The sequence below is a fragment of the Coenobita brevimanus genome, chromosome 64 (genome assembly GCF_032717465.1).
Source record: "Coenobita brevimanus isolate Jiangsu-jjx chromosome 64, ASM3271746v2, whole genome shotgun sequence".
Lineage (NCBI taxonomy): Eukaryota > Metazoa > Arthropoda > Malacostraca > Decapoda > Coenobitidae > Coenobita > Coenobita brevimanus.
This window is the reverse complement of record NC_137017.1, coordinates 17,599,051-17,605,802: the sequence shown is the minus strand read 5'-3', so window position 1 is coordinate 17,605,802 and position 6,752 is coordinate 17,599,051. Positions and strand designations below refer to the sequence as shown.

Here is a 6,752-nt window from a genome sequence, read left to right as displayed (position 1 = left end):
GGTCATGCCATGTCACTGTGCTAAGTGTTTGGGTCATGCCATGTCACTGTGCTAAGGTGTTTGGGTCATGCCATGTCACTGTGTTAAGGTGTTTGGGTCATGCCGTGTCACTGTGCTAAGGTGTCTGGGTCATGCCATGTCACTGCATTTAGGTGTTTGAGGTCAGCACAAGTGACAGGCTACACGGTACACCATCAAGAGTCACTTGTACAGTCGCTTCTTTCACCAGCCATCTGGATATCGGTATGAATGTAACACTTCAACTCGTTCAATCCATCGACATGCATTTAGTCAGTGTTTAAAGTTGATTTCGTTTCATTATTAGGCTGTTGATGAATTAACATATTTCCTCGACTTCCTCTTTCCTACCAGCACTAGATGGCGTTGTTGGTAAGCTGACAGACCGCAGGCATGAACAGTATAAGAGTGACTGCCAAATGATAACTGTGAAACTGATGACGCTGCGGTGGCGGAGGGAGGGGGGGTTCAGGGAGTCCAAGGCAGATCGAAGGTTTGTTTGCGATCAGACTCCTTTAAACACCAATGTTATAGTCGGTCTGCTTTCATCTGACGGAACTGGATCACTCATAAAACTCTAATATCATGTTGTTGTTGCATGAAATTCGGTGCTTAGTTATGAAGTAAGAATGAGTCCTTGGTTGCAAGCCCAATCATCACTCCAGTTTAACTACACCTGCCCATCAACTGAGCTGAACGGAGTTAGGGAGCCTTGTGAGACAGTTCCTTCCTGTTAGATTCAACCCACTGGCTGCTAATTACCTACTTTGCATTTTATTTCGGCAAACACCAGGCAATATTACTGTCCTACGGGTACCAGAAATGTTAGCAACTACTGAGATTAACGTTTTCACAGAGGTAAAAAAAAAAATCCTAATTTATTCCAGCTCATGTCGGACGACTCTATTCAACGAAAAGAAACGCCGTAGACAAGGGGTTGAACACACAAACACACACACACACACACACAAACACACACACACACACACACACACACACACACACACACACACACACACACACACACACACACTAGCACATTAAAAAATCAGACATATATATATGTCTATATATATATATATATATACATACATATATTAATACCGTATATATATATATATATATATATATATATATATATATATATATATATATATATATATATATATATATATATATATATATATATATATATATATATATAGAGAGAGAGAGAGAGAGAGAGAGAGAGAGAGAGAGAGAGAGAGAGAGAGAGAGAGTTAGTGATAAATTAAAAAGATGTGACAAGTATTCAACTTCATATTTTATTCCATCACACGATAAGCGATTTTATTTGGATCAAAAGAACTCACCGCGGCCAAGGGATAAAAGTTAAATCAAAACACAGAGACAAATTAAAAGCCCCGAAGCCTCTCTCACATTCAGTGACAAATGAATGAGGTCAGAGGTGTCTCTGCTGATTTCAGTGACAGAACTCTCGTTACCCGTCCCCGACCCCTTGCGGGGCGGGGACGGGTATTGTTTTCACTCGCTTTGTTTGTTTGTTTGTCTGTTAACAACTTCAAGCAAAAACTACTGGTGCGATTATGACTTAAATAACAGAGATGGTGGGCTATGACCTTCTCATCACTTGAGTAAATTTGGAGCCAAATAGGGCCAAAGCCCAGGCTGTTGGCCCAAAAACTGTAAAAAAAAAAAAAAAAAAGTTTTTTCGCCATAACTCCTTTCAAATTCGTCATATTGACATGAAACCAAAACCTAAAGGTGCATCTTTCATATCTGAATCCTATAACATACCTCATTACATCATGGGGGTCATCCCCCAGTTAGCGGTAGGGGGGCTGAATGTCACATGGGTCGGGCCTAAAATTTCAAATATGCATAAAATCGTCCATTTTCACCCTATTTACTCCAAATTTGATATGTGACATCTTTGACTAGATATCTTGCTGTGTTTATACATCAGCACTAAAATGGCTTCCGGGGACGGGTTTGTCGTGTCTTGGCACCGCTTCTTGTTTGGCAATGACAAAATTTCAGATCGAGACGTATTTCGTATTTCATTCTTGCTTCCCCCAGACGAATTGATTAACCCACTCGTTCCGATAACGTGTTCTTTTCATTATATTCTTGCTATCTGGAGACAGTTTTATTAAGCTGTGGAGAGACGTCAGCCTGTAAAGGTGAGATACAGACTTCATTAATACCTGCACTACACGAGGTACCCCACAGGCTTAATAACATCGTCTGGATATAACAAGAATAAGATATAAACACACCATCGGACTGAACGGGTAAAGCTTTGGCTAGGATTTTTTTTCTAGCTATGGTGATTAGATACAGCTGGCTAGGATTTTTTTTATTATCAAAGTAGAATAAAATCTTCCTTAGGTAACAAGACTAAATCGAGAAGAAAATGCGTCGCAATATTCAAGGGGATAAAGCTTTCATCAACCATCATCCCAGTTAAGGCCTCCAATATGATGACGTATTTTTCTATATTATTCTTGCTGGTATTCAACGATCTTATTCAGCTAAGGAGAGATTTTCTGAACAGGAGGGGTGTATCCTTCACCGACTACTTCGCTAATATGGGGCTCTGAGATGCTGGAGGAAAAAGTTCTGTTGCAGCAATAATATAAATTTCATCCTCGGACTGAAGAGATTAAAGTTTCACGTATGGCTTGGCACTCTCTGAATAATAACAATGCAAGAAAAAAGATCGCATAAGAAGATCTATCTGTCTGTCTATCTATTGCGAGACGCCTCTATTCCGTAAGGGGTGGCCACAAACAAATCGCCTCCAAGTCGCCCAGTCCAATGCCACTTCACTGCCTTGCTCCCAGCTCACACTCTTCTCTCTCATATACTTCTCCACTCCATTCCACCATCTCATCCTCGGTCTCCCCCTCCCTCTCCCCCCCTCCATAAGATGATACCTTTTATTTTAGGATTCTCTCATGGTCATCTTTGCTCTAATATTTTATCCAGCTAACACCAAGCGCTTCGATGCAACTAAGAGTGGGTCATAGGAGCCTAAGAGTCCTACCACCATCACCACAAACCCTTTCATGTTCACAGTAACTCTAGCATTGTATTCCAGGTGAGGAAGGATGATTTTATTCAGCTGGGAGTGAGTCATACTCGTAGGAGCCTAAAAGTGTTAAAACTTCCGCTATGACTTGGTACCATCCGAAAAAATTACCCCCCCAAAAAAAAAAAAATAAATAAAAGCCAAAAAAATAAAAGACCACCCACAAAAAATTTACAGCAAGAAATCTTTTAAAAAACGGAAAAATGCGTAGAAACCAGGTATCATTTTTTGCATGCCACTTCGAGGCGTCAAAAAATGGCCTGAGCCACAAAACTACGCTGCCTATCACTGGTCCTCAAAAATCACGGCTTGAAATATTGGCAAGATGCGAAAAAATTGAAGTCTGGAGGCTCGAGGCAAGAGGAGGAGAGGGGAGGGGGAGAGAAAGGATTGAGGGGAGAAGCGAGACGGGGTGGAGGGGGCGAGGGGAAGAGAAAAAGAGAATGAGGAGGAGATGGAAGGAGAGGAGGGAGGAAGAGTAGCATGGAGGAGTGAGGGGAGGAAGGAAGGGTAGCGTGGGGGAGTACAAAGGAGTACAAAGGAAAGCAGACAACAAGAGATCTTATGGTCCTTTCGAGGCTGTTTGTTACAGAGTAGACTATGACTACGAGATCTGATTCTACATACTGAAGGATAAGGATAGTAAGGCAAAAAAGCTTCCCCCTCCTCCAAACCCTCCACTTAAAACAGGCAGGAAAAAGTGAGCAGGACCACCATGCAGCATGGAAAATAACATGGAAATTTCATAGGAAAGACTGAAAAGGATAAGTTACATTCCATAATACTTTATATATAAGCTGCCAGCTTGAGTATTCTGAAAGAGGAAGTAGTAAAGTAAAATGAATAATCAAATAAATAAGTAAATAAAGCATGACATTATGTACGGTACGTTGAGTTAATGGTGCGTCTATTGACACAGCGTGGAAATTGCACAGCGTACAGTGTGGATGTTCAGGGATGGTGAGCGTGTTGCCTGGCGCTTTAAAGGTAGGCAGTAGTCAATCAGGCCTCAGCTCCGTTCACTCCACTGAGACAAGGATCTTTCCCATAAGGGACAAGTACACAAGTTACCTCTGAAGCAGTGACCCCCAGTATTAAGGATACAAAAAGTATCGGTGTACAATAGGCATGAAACATCTGGGACCACAGAACGAAAGTCACTGAAATATTAGTATCCGACTTACCACACGTTGGTAGCCGTGATGTCGGGAGGTGTCATATATGGCCAACAAGCAATATCCTCTTGCAAACATGCAGCAAATGTTATGTTTATATAAACAGACATTGTTCATACACAATGAGGCGTTGGTAATGAACGAATTTTTTCGGTAGACATCGGACTCCCTGTGCACCGATACTTTTTTTACCCCTGGTACATAGCCAACGGCCATGCCACGTTGAGTACACCGCTTCCCGTCCGATCAGCGAAGTTAAGCAACGTTGGGTCTGGTTAGTACTTGGATGGGTGACCGCCTGGGAACACCAGATGCTGTTGGCATCCCTACGTGTCAAGTGGGGTTGGTGGAGGATTAGTGCCCCTCCCTGTAAAACAATTTAACTCTAAGCCCTTGACCACCCCGTTTGGGATACTTGGCGTCTGGCAATGGATGGAGTGGATGGATGGTACATTAAAGAAAATCCCGTTGGTGGTCACTTAACTAACAGGGACCCTCAGTGATCCACAGCGCATCACAGGTCGAAAGTAATAGTACTGACCGTTAACTCAGGGCTATCTGTGCATATCCTAGTTTGGGTTTATACTATATTTGCATTTAATAAATGATATAGTCTCTGAAAAAAAGAAATATATATATGTATATAGATACACAAGTGTTGCATTCAGGAGTAAACATATTAAGCTGGGGGTTAGACAACAGATACTTACCCAAGCAACCTTCAAAGGTTAGTACTGTCTTACAATTTACTACATTGGAGGACAATTTGTTCCATATATTTACAAATGTATTTTTAGAAATGCATACTTTCATGCGACTGGATTATTGCCAATTATTTTATGCCCGCTACCTATAGTATAATTCGAGTGATCAGCTGTGAAGTATTTATCGGCAGCCATGTTATCATGTCCTTTGAATATTTTGAATACTTGAATTAAATCTTGTAACCGCCGTTTAGTTAGAGTAAAGAGATTCAGGGCTTCTAAACGTTCCTCGTATGGTTTATTTCTCAATCTAGGTATCACCTTTGCCATCCTTCGCTGTACTCTTTCAAGTTTCTCCATATCCTTTTTATAATATGGTGATCAAAACTGAACGCAATACTCCAAGTGCTGCCGTACTAAGGAATTATACAAAGTGAGGACGATATGATTGGATTTATATTCCAGTGCTCTACCTATGAATCCAATCATTTTATTGGTTTTGTTTTTTCACAGTGCCTCTGCACTGTTTGCTTGGTTTCAAATCGTTTGTTATTAAAACTTCTAAGTCTTGCGGAGTTTACCCTATCAAGTTGGACAATGTTCATGTTATAACTAGCTCTTACATTCTTACTGCCAGTGTTTAGCACATTACATTTATTAATACTGAAATCCGTTTGCCATGCTTGGAGTAAGGGGAAGAAGGAAGGGTAGCGTGGGGGCGTGCGGGGAAGGAAGAAGGGTGGCGTGGGGGAGTTAAGAGAGGGCGGGAGGAAGAGTATGTTGGGGGAGTGAGGGCAGGGAGGAAGGGTAGGGAGGGGGAGTGAGGGGAAGGAGGAAGGGTAGGGTGGGGGAGTGAAGGGAAGGAGGAAGGGTAGGGTGGGGGAGTGAGGGGAGGGAGGAAGGGTAGGGTAGAGGATTGAGGGGACGGAGGGGAGGGATAGGAAGGGTGAAGGGTAAAGAGGGAGTTAGTTCCGTCACAAGAGGCTAGATGAGGATGGACAGATATGAGGGATCGTATTGTGTAGGGTAAGAACGGGAAAGAAAATGGACAGAAAAAAGAAATGGGAAGAAATGGGGGATGGGGAAATTGTTGTCAAATGTTATTATGTGGGAAGAATCGAGGTGAGGGAAGGAATGAGAGTTGGTGTCAAACATAGGGTTAGGTGGTGCCAAGTGGGAAGGGAAAATGGTGTCAAGGTGTTAGATGGGCCAAGTCAAGGGAGGGCCTGAGTGGGTAGGGGAGGAGTGGGAAAATGGGGGTAGGGAGTAGGAGAGTGTGTTAAATGATGGTCGGTGGTGTTTGGTTGGTGGGGGACGGGCAAAAGGGAGAGTGTATCCAACTGGGGATAGCTTGGGGTAGGACACCTGAAGAGAAAGTGGGGGGGGGGGAAGATATTAAAGTAGTAAATGGGTCAGGTGGGGGACTGGGAAGGGAGACTGGAAAGTAAGTGGTGTCGAAAGGGAGTGAATCGGAAGGAGGTGGCAAAGTAAGGTGTCAAAATATGTTAAGAGGATCACGCTGGAAGGGACTGAGTGGGGCTGGGGGAGGCTGGGGAAGAGGGGGTGTCAGAAGGTGTCAAGAAAATCACATGGGGAAGGACCAAGTGGAGGAAAGACCAGCCAAGGGTGTCGATAGGTTTGGGGAAATTGCTGTACATGAGGAAGGGCTTTGTGAACGGAGGGAGGTGGAGAGAAAGGTATTGTAAAATACCGGTAAGTATTAGATGTGTAGCCTAAGGTCGTGAGGAGTTGGATGGAAGA

At 43.0% G+C, this 6,752-nt stretch overlaps 1 non-coding gene across 1 annotated transcript; it reads left to right on the top strand.

Moving 5' to 3' along the window:
- Positions 1–4,491: 4,491 nt before the first annotated feature.
- LOC145404750 (5S ribosomal RNA) lies at positions 4,492–4,610 on the top strand. The gene has a single exon (XR_013898216.1). It is a non-coding gene; the product is annotated as a 5S ribosomal RNA (ribosomal RNA).
- The last annotated feature ends 2,142 nt before the right edge of the window (positions 4,611–6,752 follow it).